Source organism: Petromyzon marinus, chromosome 41 (genome assembly GCF_048934315.1).
Source record: "Petromyzon marinus isolate PM22_M1 ecotype Great Lakes invasive population chromosome 41, UKy_Petmar_22M1.pri1.0, whole genome shotgun sequence".
Classification (NCBI taxonomy): Eukaryota; Metazoa; Chordata; class Hyperoartia; order Petromyzontiformes; family Petromyzontidae; genus Petromyzon; species Petromyzon marinus.
In genome coordinates, this window is record NC_133707.1 from 5185444 (window position 1) to 5202435 (window position 16992).

A 16992-nucleotide genomic window follows, 5' to 3' on the forward strand; every position below is an offset into this window, starting at 1 on the left:
AGTGACACTAGGATGAACCTCAGACTGGATAAGGACCTCATTGTTCAGTGTCTCGTGGCAAAGCGGCCAATCGGGCAGGATGTGACGTACAGTTCGATTTGCTTAGAGGTGCACTTGCCAATGGCCCAGGAAGGGAGATAAAGCGTGCTGTTTGCGCAGGCATGTACCAAATAGACTGATAATGTCTGTCACAGCCTTTGGACTGGGTGAGACCATTAGCTAGATTTGTTTTCAAAGTCACTTTATACAATCTTGATGTGAAGCTTTCGTCACTGCAGGAATCCATACTCTTTGGTTCTTTCGGTAAAGTCACTTAGGTAGAAAATTAATAGATCACGGCGCTTCGTACGTCAGCAGTTCTCCTGCTGTGTTTGTTTCACCTGATGACGGTTGCTTGTGTTGCGATCGAAACGTCGTGATCTATTAATTTTCTATTCACCTTATACAATGTTCCAATTTAGATTTGAAGTTTTCGTGACCGCAGGGATCCATACTCTTTGGTTCTGTCGGTAAAGTCACGTAGGTATAAAATAAAATGAATTAAATCACGACGTTTCGATTGCAACACAAGCAATCATCATCAGGTGGGAAAACCACAGCAATCATTGTTTTTGTTTGTGTTGCAATCGAAAGATCGTGATTTAATTTATTTTATTTTATACCTACGTGACTTTACCGAAAGAACCAAAGAATGTTCCAATTGTGTTGCCACGAGACCAATGATTCCTTGTTTCCCGTTTTGGAATATTGGCAGCGAATGGTGGTACAACTGCCTTCCGTAGACTTAGAACGTGCGTTTTCCTAACCACGACCACTCGTCCACAGTCGTTTGTTGGGTTGGGCTACGTGGCGGTGGTAATTTTACGCCAACATTATAGTCAATAACCCTCCAACACCCGACAATAAAGTCACGTCTACACAGATATTATTATTATTAATACGTCATCTTCTGTTTCTCTCGTACGGCTTGGTGTAGATGCAGAGCAGCAACAACAATTTCATATTTAAGTTGTGAAGCCCAGACAACCGCGCCAGGAGTTAGCGGAAGGTATCATCGCTGCGATGTCTCCTTCGTATTTGCGGATCGGGGCATTGCGTCGTCTAACGTTGCTCTGGATGACCACAGTCGCAGACTACTCCTGGACAGTTTAACCATGTTCCATTTCTTGCATCAGGTATCCGCATCTGTCATGGTTGGCGCGGATGCGATAAACACGTGCCCAATGTATCGATCAAATTCTGACCGATTGGGACGGCCAAATTCACATCTCTCAACCGTTTGAGTCGAAAACAAATCGGCCTGCTCACTCAGTCCTCTCGAGCAGGCGGCGTTTGCCAGCCATTTCCCGAGCGATGTACAACATTTGTGCATTGCTCGACGGAGATTCTGGACGCGACTCAACGAGCAATCCACCTTATGTCGACCGAAAAAAGCATTGCCTCCTGGACAGTTAATCCGGAGGTAGTCAACGCAAGTTGTTGCACTTTTTGAAGGCAATGGATGCATCCGACCTTTGACTCGCCGTCAGCGTTCGCGTTTACGACGAGAGCAAACATACCAAAAATAAAATTCAACGGCAGTAAAATAATGAGCCACAGCGCATCCAAAGGTCACTGCCGAGGTGCGACCGCTCCCAGTCCCTGCTCCGAACGCGCGGCGAAGCAAGTCGCCCTACAACCCCAAGGCAACGATGCGACTCAACTGGCCACTTCTGCTGTGGGTCACGTGTGCGTGCGGCGGCGTGGGTGAGTGCCGTTCCATCGACACCCATGCAGTCGCGCGGAACCCAATTCCTTACCGAGGGCCGAACAGGATTTTGAAATTACGGTAACGCGCGGTTTTTTCCGCACACAACGCGGTACTTTCCATTCGGGAATAGTTTTAGAACAACGCAAAAAAAAAACGCGCGCCCGTTGTAACGCGGGATGCGCGCTTTTATAGCGCGGTTTCTGAGCGGTCGACGACGAACTACTTTCTTGAGCTGCGCAGCTGAGCGGAGTGATACAGTACGCAGAATGATACGGTGACGCGGCGGAGTGCCCTCAGTTCTTCACCCCGCCAGCGGCTGACTGCAGGCTGATTTCAAAGTGCGAATGTGATTCAGTAACTCAGTAAATCCCCGCTGAACGCGGTTTTCGCTTAACCCCGCGGCACTATTCAGGAACGCATCACGCGCGTTAAACGAGGAATTACTGTCACCTTTGGGGGGGGGGGGCACGCGTGATGAACACACACGCACTCGCACCGACAGGCCCCGTCGCAGTGACAGACGTGACCGGGCGTGCTAATCATCTGAGACGCAGTGTTGCTGCCAAGTTGATATACGAAACACCTCCAGTCGCCGATTTGGCGCGGCAAAGACGCGTGCAGCGATGTCGTCGATTTTGCAGGCGTTTTTGAAGGAGGCAGGCCTCCCGCGACGATTCGTCGACTCGTTGATTTGATTCAAGGCTCGATTGTTAGTTTTCCTGTTGTTGTTGTTGCCATCCCATTTGCGTTGTTCTGCTTGCTCTGTAAACCTACAGCCGAACAGAAGCATCGGATTTGCAGGGTATTATCACACGTTCAAAAACCACTGATGATTGTTACGTACGATTCGATGCGCAGTGTGATCGTCATCTTTCAGGATATGCATTGACCCGATTAATTCCAAGGGAACGTCGGTAAAGGCGCTGCCCTGCAATTGCCTGTTCGAGCCACTGCTGGTGTACACATATGTCCAACGGTTACACAGGTCCAGGAACCGGTACTGGTGAGCTGTGGCGAGCTTATGTGTGTGCGAGTTGTGTGGCGAGTTTGATATATTCGTGTACTTGAGCCATGTGGCGAGTAAGTAGTGGTGTTGGTGAGCATAGTCTAGCTTACACATTCATAATGACAATATTTAACATTTATGACAATAGGCTTTACCCTTTCTGACTCCGCATGTGTGCGCGTGTACGGGGAGTAGTGGCACAGCGGTTAGCGCGCTGCACTAAGGAACCCAGCGGGTCCGAGTTCGACTCCCACTCACAGCCAACATCGGTGGCGAATATGGGGGAAGCTTTCCCATTGTCCGCGTACAACAATTTCTGTCGCCCACCACTCCAACAGAAGTTCAAATATCAGAAAAAGCTTTACCCTATCTAGAAATTAAACAGCTGTGTTAAGATGTTAAAACACCAAACTGAAATCTTTTGCAAGGAATCCTGTCTGCTCTTCGCCTTTTGGTGTCTTCTGGTCTAACACCGTTTGAGACTAGGCTCTAAAGAAAGCTGTCTCTGGTGTGGCCCAATCAATTGAAAAACAATGCATCATCATATACTACCAGAGCATGTTTTTTGTTTGCATCTTCACCACAAGTATGTGTGGTTAACGCAGCCATGATTCCTTGCAAAAAGGTTTCAGTTTGGTGTTTTAACATCTTAACACAACTGTGCTATTTTCAGCAAGGGTAAAACCAATTATTTTATTTTTATACTGGCAAGGGAGGTCTCATCAAGAAGTCCAATTCTTGACCGCAGCCACCATTGGACTTATCTTACTGATTGGTCCACACCAGTTTCAAAGACAATGCATATCTTATCAGATAATTTTTCGATTTAAAGCTTTCGTGACTGCAGGGATATTTTGATACTGGCAAGAGAGGTTCCACGATTTACATCGACTTGTACGGTGCCTTGGGCTGGTGTCTCCAAGGCGCATTGTAAGATTAAGGATGAGCAAAGACCAAGAGAGATGGAGAAGCTATGAGGAATAAACTGATTTGAGAAAATGCGTCACCCTGAACGAAGATGTTTATCGATTGATGACGATTCTTTTATACGCGGAGACTTATCACCGTTATCTGTACGATCATTTTTGTTAAACTCGTGTGAAGCTAGCAACTGAATCTGTCTGCATCTTTCTCTTTTCCAGCATCAACTGCGACGGGCACCAGCACACGTACATTTGCCCCAACCACGGAAGCCACAACCAATACCTTTGCTACAAGCTCACAGATCACCACACCCACACCACGTTCACCTGGCAGCTCCACCAACAACCCCACAACAAGCATCACCACAATCACCACCACCACCACCACCACCACGGCTAACACCAACACCATCTCCACCACTTTGACCGAGACCACATCCGCTAGCTCCCCCCCTACCACCACCACTACGGGCACAACTAAAACCACCACCGGCCCATCTAGGGCCACCACTGGCACAACCTCTACGGGCAGCACCGTGACCTCGACGACGGCGAACTCCAGCAAGGCGGACCACATGCCCGTGCCACTCAACGGAGGTAAAGGCTCGACCGCGGACTCGCAAACACGTGTCGTTCGCGTGTGGCGGAGAGCTGGGGAGGGAGATTCATACACAACGTGATTATTCACTCCACGTCACCACGTCATTTCACACGTAGATACACACACACGTGTATAGATCACCTTCGTACGCACGTGCCATCACCCCGCACACACCCTGGGACATTGTAACGAGAGCGCCATGGTGGCTAGGAGATGTTAACTACCTCGCCTGGTACTGTATACAGAAGGTCGTGGGTTAAATTCCAACCCTGAGGTCTGCTGTATAATTGGAGTTTGCATGTCTACCTCTCTCTCATCATTATCACCACGGTGGCTTGGAGATGTTAACTACCTTGCCTGGTATACAGGGTTCGTGGGTTCGATCCCGATCCTAGCGCCTGCTGTATATTTGGAGTTTGCGTGTATCTCTCTGACTCTCTCTCTCTCTCTCGCATCATCACGGTGGCTAGGAGATGTTAACTACGTCGCCTGGTATACAGGAGGTCGTGGGTTCGATCCCGACCCTGACGACTGTTGTATATTTGGAGTGTGCGCCTCTCTCTCTCTTCCTCCGTGGTTGCGTGGATTTGTCTCCGGGTCCTCCGATTTTTCCCCCTCCACACTTATAATAAACGTCCGCTCAGAGTATTTGGCTACTGCTTTAAATTTCAACACGATACGCCACTTTGTTGAGCTATCATTTGTGTCGAGGTCGCTTCCGAAAAAAAGCTACGTAGCTCAATGGGCTTTACCTGGTAAAATAAACAAAAATAGGAGTGTGGAGTAGTTTTTACGAGTGAGACTGTATAGATAATTTAACACGTAGGCTATCGCGACCAATATTATTCATAGCAAATGTTTTTGGGTTAGATCGCGTTTTTTTAAAATAAATGGTGGAGGGTTACGACACGTTAATAAATCACGCGATCTAACCCAAACACGTGAATTATGAACTGTATAGTTAGTTGACTAGTTGATTGGGGTTATGGGTAGTGTTTAGAATCCGTGATTTGTTGTCGTGCTGATTAGAGATTAAGGATAGTGGCTGGATGTATAGCGAATGCTCAGTGAGAGGACTAGTGGCTGGGTGGCTAGTTGGTCAGGGTAGGGTCAGTGAGAGGCCTAGGACGAGTGGCTGGGTGACTAGTTGGTCACGGTAGGGTCAGTGAGAGGCCTAGGACTAGTGGCTGGGTGGTTAGTTGGTCACGGTAGGGTCAGTGAGAGGTCTAGCACTAGTGGCTGGGTGGCTAGTTGGTCACGGAAGGATCAGTGAGTTCATAGTTCATAGTTCATTTATTTGGTATAGCCCTGTGAGCCATTCGGCTCTTGAATCGGGTGCAACCGCAACAAACAAAAACATGAACAAGAAAACATCTTAAAGTGATTATGTGACTGTGCAAACAGAAAATACAGGAAAAAAAACATCAAAATATTCCTGAAATAGCACCATACACCAACGCTGTGTGCAAAAATCCCAGTGGGATGCAAGTCAAATAACAAACCACAAGACAACTAAGATTAAAGCCATCAGTCTAACTCCGTACTACAATAAACAAAAACATGGCCAAAACTAAATAAAACTTTTCGAAATCACCAAAATAAAAGCCATAAATCCAATGTAACAGTGATCATAGGGACTGTGACCGAATTTTTAACAATAAACTACATAAATAAATTATAACACCAAAATCTAGAGCCATATTTTAGGACACTGAATAGCAGTGGCAGCTAGGGTTGTACAACTCCTCTAGAGCAGTTTTGAGAGAAGATCTCATAGGTAGTGATTCAAGTTGCAGTTTATTGGCAATAGCATTCCAGACCCTGGGGGCATCAATAGCAAAGGCCCTTCCTCCAGTTTTTGTACGGAAATAGGGAATGTGAAGCTGGTAAATGAGCGAAGACCTGAGGTCAAATGAGAGGCCTAGGACTAGTGGCTGGGTGACTAGTTGGTCACGGTAGGGTCAGTGAAAGGTCTAGGAATAGTGGCTGGGTGGCTAGTTGGTCACGGTAGGGTCAGTGAGAGGACTAGGACTAGTGGCTGGGTGACTAGTTGGTCACGGTAGGGTCAGTGAGAGGCCTAGGACTAGTGGCTGGGTGGCTAGTTGGTCACGGTAGGGTCAGTGAAAGGTCTAGGAATAGTGGCTGGGTGGCTAGTTGGTCAGGGTAGGGTCAGTTAGAGGACTATGAATAGTGGCTGGGTGGCTAGTTGGTCACGGTAGGGTCAGTGAGAGGATTAGGACTAGTGGCTGGGTGACTAGTTGGTCACGGTAGGGTCAGTGAGAGGCCTAGGACTAGTGGTTGTGTGGCTAGTTCGTCAGGGTAGGGTCAGTGAGAGGACTAGGACTAGTGGCTGGGTGGCTAGTTGGTCAGAGTAGGGTCAGTGAGAGGATTAGGACTAGTGGCTGGGTGGCTAGTTGGTCAGAGTAGGGTCAGTGAGAGGACTAACACTAGTGGCTGGGTGACTAGTTAGGCAGAGGACTATCATTTGATTATAATTATCTAAGGGGGCATGTATACGTGTGTGGGCAACAGTAGCACAGCGGTGAGTTAGTTGCGCTCTGAATCCGGAAACCCGAGTTCGATTCCTGCCCACGGCCAACACCAGCAAGTGACGATTATCCGAACCGATCCTGGGCCTCCCCCTCGGTTGACAAAACCTCAAATGAGTACTTGGTAGGGTGTGTACAGTAGTAAACATCGCCACTCAGGAGACAAAGGTGGCTGGGCGTGGTGTTGGCCACCCACGCCCCTCGTTTACCGTGCCGGCCTTCGCAGGTGCGACTCACTCGCCACAAGTTGCCCCAAAAGTTTGCTAAGCCTCCAATGGGGATCTCTGTCTATGTGTGGTGACACACGCGCACTCGTGTTTCCCTCCTCCTCCAGGTCAGGTGGCCTCCATCGTGACCGTGAGTCTCTTGGTGGTGGCGCTCCTAGTCACCCTGGGGCTCATTTACCACGAACACTGCCGGTGAGAGCCCATAGGACACCACACAGGAACACTCTCTAGGAAACTCCTACAGAAAGCACTATACGAGACCCCATGGGAACACTCTCTAGGAAGCTCCTACAGAAATCACTATAGGACATCCCACAGGACAACTCTAGGAAACTCCTTCAGAAAGCACTATAGGAGACCCCACGGGAACACTCTCTAGGATACTCCTACAGAAAGCACTATAGGAGACCCCACAGGAACACTCTCTAGGATACTCCTACAGAATGCACAATAGGAGACCCCACGGGAACACTCTCTAGGAAACTCCTACAGAAAGCACTATCGGAGATCCCATAGGACAACTCTCTAGGAAACTCCTACAGAAATCACTATAGGAGACCCCACAGGAACACTGTCTAGGATACTCCTACAGAATGCACTATAGGAGACCCCACGGGAACACTCTCTAGGAAACTCCTACAGAATGCACTATCGGAGATCCCATAGGACAACTCTCTATTAAACTCCTACAGAAAACACTATCGGAGACCCCATTGGAACACTCTCTAGGAAAATCCTACAGAAAGCACTATAGGAGACCCCACAGGAACACTCTCTAGGAAACTCCTTCAGAAAGCACTATAGGAGACCCCACAGGAACACCCCACATGAATACTCTCTAGGAAACACTTACAGAAGGCACTATAGGAGACCCCATAGGAACACTCTCTAGGAGACACCTACAGATGGCACTGTAGGAGACTCATTAGGAACACTCTCTAGCAAACTCTATTAGATTAATCAGAGTAAATCCTACAGAAAGCACGATAAGTAACCCAATAAGAACACTCTCGAGGAAATCTCATTATAGAAAAACCTTTGTGGAAAATCCCAATAGATAACCTTCACAAAACCCTTTGAGAACCTACAAGAGACCCTACAGAAAACAGTCCATGCAGGAGAGCCTGAAGGAGATCAAAGTCGAGACTACGACAGACTGTGCCCTTCCCCTAGCGCTTTCGTGACCGCCTTGGTTCTGTAAACACGAATACCAAATGTGTCAATGATGCGATTCTATACGTGCGTGTCTATGTGAGCAGGTTTGTGTGTGGGTCTGTCTGTGTGTGCGGGTTTGTGTGTGGGTCTGTCTTTGTGAGCGGTGTTTGTGTGTGGGTCTGTCTGTGTGAGCGGGTTTGCGTGTGGGTCTGTCTGTGTGTGCGGTGTTTGTGTGTGGGTCTGTCTGTGTGTGCGGGTTTGTGTGTGGGTATGTCTGTGTGAGCGGTGTTTGTGTGTGGGTCTGTCTGTGTGCGCGGCGTTTGTGTGTGGGTCTGTCTGTGTGTGCGGGTTTGTGTGTGGGTCTGTCTGTGTGAGCGGTGTTTGTGTGTGGGTCTGTCTGTGTGTGCGGGTTTGTGTGTGGGTCTGTCTGTGTGTGCGGGTTTGTGTGTGGGTCTGTCTTTGTGAGCGGTGTTTGTGTGTGGGTCTGTCTGTGTGTGCGGGTTTGTGTGTGGGTCTGTCTGTGTGTGCGGGTTTGTGTGTGGGTCTGTCTGTGTGTGCGGTGTTTGTGTGTAGGTCTGTCTGTGTGTGCGGGTTTGTGTGTGGGTATGTCTGTGTGAGCGGTGTTTGTGTGTGGGTCTGTCTGTGTGCGCGGCGTTTGTGTGTGGGTCTGTCTGTGTGAGCGGTGTTTGTGTGTGGGTCTGTCTGTGTGTGCGGGTTGGTGTGTGGGTCTGTCTGTGTGAGCGGTGTTTGTGTGTGGATCTGTCTGTGTGTGCGGGTTTGTGTGTAGGTCTGTCTGTGTGAGCGGTGTTTGTGTGTGGGTCTGTCTGTGTGAGCGGTGTTTGTGTGTGAGTCTGTCTGTGTGAGCGGTGTTTGTGTGTGGATCTGTCTGTGTGAGCGGTGTTTGTGTGTGGATCTGTCTGTGTGTGCGGGTTGGTGTGTGGGTCTGTCTGTGTGTGCGGGTTGGTGTGTGGGTCTGTCTGTGTGAGCGGTGTTTGTGTGTGGGTCTGTCTGTGTGTGCGGGTTGGTGTGTGGGTCTGTCTGTGTGTGCGGGTTGGTGTGTGGGTCTGTCTGTGTGAGCGGTGTTTGTGTGTGGGTCTGTTTGTGTGTGCGGGTTGGTGTGTGGGTCTGTCTGTGTGTGCGGGTTGGTGTGTGGGTCTGTCTGTGTGTGCGGGTTGGTGTGTGGGTCTGTGTGTGCGGGTTGGTGTGTGGGTCTGTCTGTGTGTGTGGGTTGGTGTGTGGGTCTGTCTGTGAGCGGTGTTTGTTTGTGGGTCTGTCTGTGTGTGCGGGTTGGTGTGTGGGTCTGTCTGTGTGTGCGGGTTTGTGTGTGGATCTGTCTGTGTGAGCGGTGTTTGTGTGTGGATCTGTCTGTGTGTGCGGTGTTTGTGTGTGGGTCTGTCTGTGTGTGCGGGTTTGTGTGTGGGTCTGTCTGTGTGTGCGGGTTTGTGTGTGGGTCTGTCTGTGTGTGCGGGTTGGTGTGTGGGTCTGTCTGTGTGAGCGGTGTTTGTGTGTGGATCTGTCTGTGTGTGCGGGTTTGTGTGTGGGTCTGTCTGTGTGAGCGGTGTTTGTGTGTGGGTCTGTCTGTGTGAGCGGTGTTTGTGTGTGGGTCTGTCTGTGTGAGCGGTGTTTGTGTGTGGATCTGTCTGTGTGAGCGGTGTTTGTGTGTGGATCTGTTTGTGTGTGCGGGTTGGTGTGTGGGTCTGTCTGTGTGTGCGGGTTGGTGTGTGGGTCTGTCTGTGTGAGCGGTGTTTGTGTGTGGGTCTGTCTGTGTGTGCGGGTTGGTGTGTGGGTCTGTCTGTGTGTGCGGGTTGGTGTGTGGGTCTGTCTGTGTGAGCGGTGTTTGTGTGTGGGTCTGTCTGTGCGGGTTTGTGTGTGGGTCTGTCTGTGTGTGCGGGTTGGTGTGTGGGTCTGTGTGTGCGGGTTGGTGTGTGGGTCTGTCTGTGTGTGTGAGTTGGTGTGTGGGTCTGTCTGTGAGCGGTGTTTGTGTGTGGGTCTGTCTGTGTGTGCGGGTTTGTGTGTGGGTCTGTCTGTGTGTGCGGGTTTGTGTGTGGGTCTGTCTTTGTGAGCGGTGTTTGTGTGTGGGTCTGTCTGTGTGTGCGGGTTTGTGTGTGGGTCTGTCTGTGTGTGCGGGTTTGTGTGTGGGTCTGTCTGTGTGTGCGGTGTTTGTGTGTAGGTCTGTCTGTGTGTGCGGGTTTGTGTGTGGGTATGTCTGTGTGAGCGGTGTTTGTGTGTGGGTCTGTCTGTGTGCGCGGCGTTTGTGTGTGGGTCTGTCTGTGTGAGCGGTGTTTGTGTGTGGGTCTGTCTGTGTGTGCGGGTTGGTGTGTGGGTCTGTCTGTGTGAGCGGTGTTTGTGTGTGGATCTGTCTGTGTGTGCGGGTTTGTGTGTAGGTCTGTCTGTGTGAGCGGTGTTTGTGTGTGGGTCTGTCTGTGTGAGCGGTGTTTGTGTGTGAGTCTGTCTGTGTGAGCGGTGTTTGTGTGTGGATCTGTCTGTGTGAGCGGTGTTTGTGTGTGGATCTGTCTGTGTGTGCGGGTTGGTGTGTGGGTCTGTCTGTGTGTGCGGGTTGGTGTGTGGGTCTGTCTGTGTGAGCGGTGTTTGTGTGTGGGTCTGTCTGTGTGTGCGGGTTGGTGTGTGGGTCTGTCTGTGTGTGCGGGTTGGTGTGTGGGTCTGTCTGTGTGAGCGGTGTTTGTGTGTGGGTCTGTTTGTGTGTGCGGGTTGGTGTGTGGGTCTGTCTGTGTGTGCGGGTTGGTGTGTGGGTCTGTCTGTGTGTGCGGGTTGGTGTGTGGGTCTGTGTGTGCGGGTTGGTGTGTGGGTCTGTCTGTGTGTGTGGGTTGGTGTGTGGGTCTGTCTGTGAGCGGTGTTTGTTTGTGGGTCTGTCTGTGTGTGCGGGTTGGTGTGTGGGTCTGTCTGTGTGTGCGGGTTTGTGTGTGGATCTGTCTGTGTGAGCGGTGTTTGTGTGTGGATCTGTCTGTGTGTGCGGTGTTTGTGTGTGGGTCTGTCTGTGTGTGCGGGTTTGTGTGTGGGTCTGTCTGTGTGTGCGGGTTTGTGTGTGGGTCTGTCTGTGTGTGCGGGTTGGTGTGTGGGTCTGTCTGTGTGAGCGGTGTTTGTGTGTGGATCTGTCTGTGTGTGCGGGTTTGTGTGTGGGTCTGTCTGTGTGAGCGGTGTTTGTGTGTGGGTCTGTCTGTGTGAGCGGTGTTTGTGTGTGGGTCTGTCTGTGTGAGCGGTGTTTGTGTGTGGATCTGTCTGTGTGAGCGGTGTTTGTGTGTGGATCTGTTTGTGTGTGCGGGTTGGTGTGTGGGTCTGTCTGTGTGTGCGGGTTGGTGTGTGGGTCTGTCTGTGTGAGCGGTGTTTGTGTGTGGGTCTGTCTGTGTGTGCGGGTTGGTGTGTGGGTCTGTCTGTGTGTGCGGGTTGGTGTGTGGGTCTGTCTGTGTGAGCGGTGTTTGTGTGTGGGTCTGTCTGTGCGGGTTTGTGTGTGGGTCTGTCTGTGTGTGCGGGTTGGTGTGTGGGTCTGTGTGTGCGGGTTGGTGTGTGGGTCTGTCTGTGTGTGTGAGTTGGTGTGTGGGTCTGTCTGTGAGCGGTGTTTGTTTGTGGGTCTGTCTGTGTGTGCGGGTTGGTGTGTGGGTCTGTCTGTGTGTGCGGGTTTGTGTGTGGATCTGTCTGTGTGAGCGGTGTTTGTGTGTGGATCTGTCTGTGTGTGCGGTGTTTGTGTGTGGGTCTTTCTGTGTGTGCGGGTTTGTGTGTGGGTCTGTCTGTGTGTGCGGGTTTGTGTGTGGGTCTGTCTGTGTGAGCGGTGTTTGTGTGTGGGTCTGTCTGTGTGAGCGGTGTTTGTGTGTGGATCTGTCTGTGTGAGCGGTGTTTGTTTGTGGATCTGTCTGTGTGTGCGGGTTGGTGTGTGGGTCTGTCTGTGTGTGCGGGTTTGTGTGTGGGTCTGTCTGTGTGTGCGGGTTGGTGTGTGGGTCTGTCTGTGTGTGCGGGTTGGTGTGTGGGTCTGTCTGTGTGAGCGGTGTTTGTGTGTGGATCTGTCTGTGTGTGCGGGTTGGTGTGTGGGTCTGTCTGTGTGAGTGGTGTTTGTGTGTGGGTCTGTCTGTGTGTGCGGGTTTGCGTGTGGGTCTGTCTGTGTGTGCAGGTTTGTGTGTGGGTCTGTCTGTGTGTGCGGGTTGGTGTGTGGGTCTGTCTGTGTGTGCGGGTTGGTGTGTGGGTCTGTCTGTGTGTGCGGGTTGGTGTGTGGGTCTGTGTGTGCGGGTTGGTGTGTGGGTCTGTCTGTGTGTGTGGGTTGGTGTGTGGGTCTGTCTGTGAGCGGTGTTTGTTTGTGGGTCTGTCTGTGTGTGCGGGTTGGTGTGTGGGTCTGTCTGTGTGTGCGGGTTTGTGTGTGGATCTGTCTGTGTGAGCGGTGTTTGTGTGTGGATCTGTCTGTGTGTGCGGTGTTTGTGTGTGGGTCTGTCTGTGTGTGCGGGTTTGTGTGTGGGTCTGTCTGTGTGTGCGGGTTTGTGTGTGGGTCTGTCTGTGTGTGCGGGTTGGTGTGTGGGTCTGTCTGTGTGAGCGGTGTTTGTGTGTGGATCTGTCTGTGTGTGCGGGTTTGTGTGTGGGTCTGTCTGTGTGAGCGGTGTTTGTGTGTGGGTCTGTCTGTGTGAGCGGTGTTTGTGTGTGGGTCTGTCTGTGTGAGCGGTGTTTGTGTGTGGATCTGTCTGTGTGAGCGGTGTTTGTGTGTGGATCTGTTTGTGTGTGCGGGTTGGTGTGTGGGTCTGTCTGTGTGTGCGGGTTGGTGTGTGGGTCTGTCTGTGTGAGCGGTGTTTGTGTGTGGGTCTGTCTGTGTGTGCGGGTTGGTGTGTGGGTCTGTCTGTGTGTGCGGGTTGGTGTGTGGGTCTGTCTGTGTGAGCGGTGTTTGTGTGTGGGTCTGTCTGTGCGGGTTTGTGTGTGGGTCTGTCTGTGTGTGCGGGTTGGTGTGTGGGTCTGTGTGTGCGGGTTGGTGTGTGGGTCTGTCTGTGTGTGTGAGTTGGTGTGTGGGTCTGTCTGTGAGCGGTGTTTGTTTGTGGGTCTGTCTGTGTGTGCGGGTTGGTGTGTGGGTCTGTCTGTGTGTGCGGGTTTGTGTGTGGATCTGTCTGTGTGAGCGGTGTTTGTGTGTGGATCTGTCTGTGTGTGCGGTGTTTGTGTGTGGGTCTTTCTGTGTGTGCGGGTTTGTGTGTGGGTCTGTCTGTGTGTGCGGGTTTGTGTGTGGGTCTGTCTGTGTGAGCGGTGTTTGTGTGTGGGTCTGTCTGTGTGAGCGGTGTTTGTGTGTGGATCTGTCTGTGTGAGCGGTGTTTGTTTGTGGATCTGTCTGTGTGTGCGGGTTGGTGTGTGGGTCTGTCTGTGTGTGCGGGTTTGTGTGTGGGTCTGTCTGTGTGTGCGGGTTGGTGTGTGGGTCTGTCTGTGTGTGCGGGTTGGTGTGTGGGTCTGTCTGTGTGAGCGGTGTTTGTGTGTGGATCTGTCTGTGTGTGCGGGTTGGTGTGTGGGTCTGTCTGTGTGAGTGGTGTTTGTGTGTGGGTCTGTCTGTGTGTGCGGGTTTGCGTGTGGGTCTGTCTGTGTGTGCGGGTTTGTGTGTGGGTCTGTCTGTGTGTGCGGGTTGGTGTGTGGGTCTGTCTGTGTGTGCGGGTTTGTGTGTGGGTCTGTCTGTGTGTGCGGGTTGGTGTGTGGGTCTGTCTGTGTGTGCGGGTTGGTGTGTGGGTCTGTCTGTGTGTGCGGGTTGGTGTGTGGGTCTGTCTGTGTTAGCGGGGTTTGTGTGTGGGTCTGTCTGTGTGTGCGGGTTTGTGTGTGGGTCTGTCTGTGTGTGCGGGTTTGTGTGTGGGTCTGTCTGTGTGCGCGGCGTTTGTGTGTGGGTCTGTCTGTGTGAGCGGGGTTTGTGTGTGGGTCTGTCTGTGTGAGCGGTGTTTGTGTGTGGATCTGTCTGTGTGTGCAGGTTGGTGGGTGGGTCTGTCTGCGTGTGCGGGTTGGTGTGTGGGTCTGTCTGTGTGAGCGGTGTTTGTGTGTGGGTATGTCTGTGTGTGCGGGTTGGTGTGTGGGTCTGTCTGTGTGTGCCGGTTTGTGTGTGGGTCTGTCTGTGTGTGCGGGTTTGTGTGTGGGTCTGTGTGTGCGGGTTGGTGTGTGGGTCTTTCTGTGTGTGCGGGTTGGTGTGTGGGTCTCTCTGTGAGCGGTGTTTGTTTGTGGGTCTGTCTGTGTGTGCGGGTTGGTGTGTGGATCTGTCTGTGTGAGCGGTGTTTGTGTGTGGGTCTGTCTGTGTGTGCGGGTTGGTGTGTGGGTATGTCTGTGTGTGCGGTGTTTGTGTGTGGGTCTGTCTGTGTGTGCGGGTTGGTGTGTGGGTCGGTCTGTGTGAGCGGTGTTTGTGTGTGGGTCTGTCTGTGTGTGCGGTGTTTGTGTGTGGGTATGTCTGTGTGTGCGGGTTTGTGTGTGGGTATGTCTGTGTGTACGGTGTTTGTGTGTGGGTCTGTCTGTGTGCGCGGCGTTTGTGTGTGGATCTGTCTGTGTGTGCGGGTTGGTGTGTGGGTTTGTCTGTGTGTGCGGGTTGGTGTGTGGATCTGTCTGTGTGTGCGGGTTGGTGTGTGGGTCTGTCTGTGTGTGCGGGTTGGTGTGTGGGTCTGTCTGTATGTGCGGGTTGGTGTGTGGGTCTGTCTGTGTGTGCGGGTTGGTGTGTGGGTCGGTCTGTGTGAGCGGTGTTTGTGTGTGGGTCTGTCTGTGTGTGCGGGTTGGTGTGTGGGTCTGTCTGTGTGTGCGGGTTTGTGTGTGGGTCTGTCTGTGTGTGCGGGTTTGTGTGTGGATCTGTCTGTGTGTGCGGGTTGGTGTGTGGGTCTGTCTGTGTGAGCGGTGTTTGTGTGTAGGTCTGTCTGTGTGCGCGGCGTTTGTGTGTGGGTCTGTCTGCTTGTTCGCGTGCGTGTTTGTGGGTCTGTCTTTGTGCGCGCGTGTGTTTGTGGGTCTGTCTGTGTGTTTGTGGTTGTGTTTGTGTGCGCACGTGTATTTGTGGGTATTTTTGTGTGTTCACGTGTGTGTTTGTGGGTCTGCCTGTGCGTGCGCGCGCGTGCGTTTAGACGACGGGTATACGCCCAGCCAACCCAGGCTTTTGCCAACTCCGTCCTCGACATCGGAAGCTATGAAAATCCGCTGTACGAGAACGACTTAAGATGAAGCCTCTTCCGACACCCCGCGTTCGTGCACTCATCAGGGGGTCCAACTCATCACGCGTCACAGTTAGGGGTCATAAGCCCCTGTAGCAGAAGTTATGGTCCCAGGCTGTAACGCATTTCCAGGATGTACAAGTTGTTGCAATATTGCCCGAATAAGCGACATTTATTTGGAGATGATTTTTTTTTTATCTTATTGGACCGGTGTGCGATGTGTCTTCGGGTTGTGCCGCGTTTTTTTTAATGATGTCCGACGTTTTGCTCCGCGTGCTGGGAAGTTCTTCTTCATCTGCTTCTTCCGTTCCCGGAGATAATCTCTCGGGCACGTGCAGTGAAACGTCGGACGTCGAGCAACAGCAACGGGCGACGGCGAGCTGCAGTGGCACTTGCACTGATTTAGTCAAACGAGGCGGTACCCCTCCTCATTAAACGACACAGGGATCCCGTTGAGCTGGCTGTGTGTGGGGTGGCTGTGTGTGTGTGGGGGGGGGGGGGGGGGGAGCACGTGGCAGTGAACCAGCACAGGCAAGAGGCTTTGGGTTTGAATCGGCGTATTAAGTCGCGCCACCGTGAAGAGGACAAATCGCGTTCTCTCCGTTGGGAGAGCGAGTGTCGTGGTCTCGGCCCGGGGGGTTGCCAATGACTGCACGTAAGACGGCGATTCGTGTTCTTTAAACGTCGCGTTGTCGCTGAGCAGGGGAATTGGTTTGACTGCCTCGCAATGACCACATCCTGTGGCAGGGCACGCGAGAGGTTGGCACCGCCTGGTGTGTGGATGAGAAGCGAAATGGAGCTCAGAATTAGTTCCGTGATGCCGTCGTCCGCAGGTCATTCGCAACAGAGGATTCGTGACATTCCTAAGCGTGCAACGCAGTTCGGTTGGCAGGTCACGTTTGATGGGGTACTTCGATCAATGCCAAGATGTGCGGCCTCGTGTGGAAGAGTAGGCCAAATTCCTTCTCGAGCCGAGGCCCTTCGACCAGCAGTGGGGTGAAGAAGCAATTGCAGGGCTGCGCCTTTAGCCGTTGTTTGTTAAATGTCAACATCATCACCACCACCACCACCACCACCAACCACCACCACCATCACCAGCCACCACCACCAACCACCACCACCAACCACCACCAACCACCATCAACCACCACCACCAACCATCACCATCAACCACCACCACCAACCACCGCGAACCACCACCACCAACCACCACCATCAACCACCACTAACTACCTTCAACCACAACCATCAACCACAACCACCAACCACCACTAACCACCACCACCAACCATCACCATTAACCACCACCATCAACCACCACCACCAACCACCGCGAACCACCACCACCAACCACCACCATCAACCACCACTAACTACCTTCAACCACAACCATCAACCACCACCACCAACCACCACTAACCACCACCACCAACCATCACCATTAACCACCACCATCAACCACCACCACCAACCACCGCGAACCACCACCACCAACCACCACCATCAACCACCACTAACTACCTTCAACCACAACCATCAACCACCACCACCAACCACCACTAACCACCACCACCAACCACCACCATCAACCACCACCATCAACCACCACCACCACCAACCACCACCATCAACCACCACTAACTAC

At 52.0% G+C, this 16992-nt stretch overlaps 1 long non-coding RNA gene across 1 annotated transcript; it reads left to right on the forward strand.

Annotated features, from left to right (window-relative positions):
- The first annotated feature begins 1526 nt into the window (after window positions 1–1526).
- On the forward strand, window positions 1527–15840 carry LOC116951044 (uncharacterized). Its single transcript, XR_012946509.1, has 4 exons — window positions 1527–1746; window positions 3899–4276; window positions 7164–7248; window positions 15261–15840. It is a non-coding gene; the product is annotated as an uncharacterized LOC116951044 (long non-coding RNA).
- Window positions 15841–16992: the final 1152 nt, after the last annotated feature.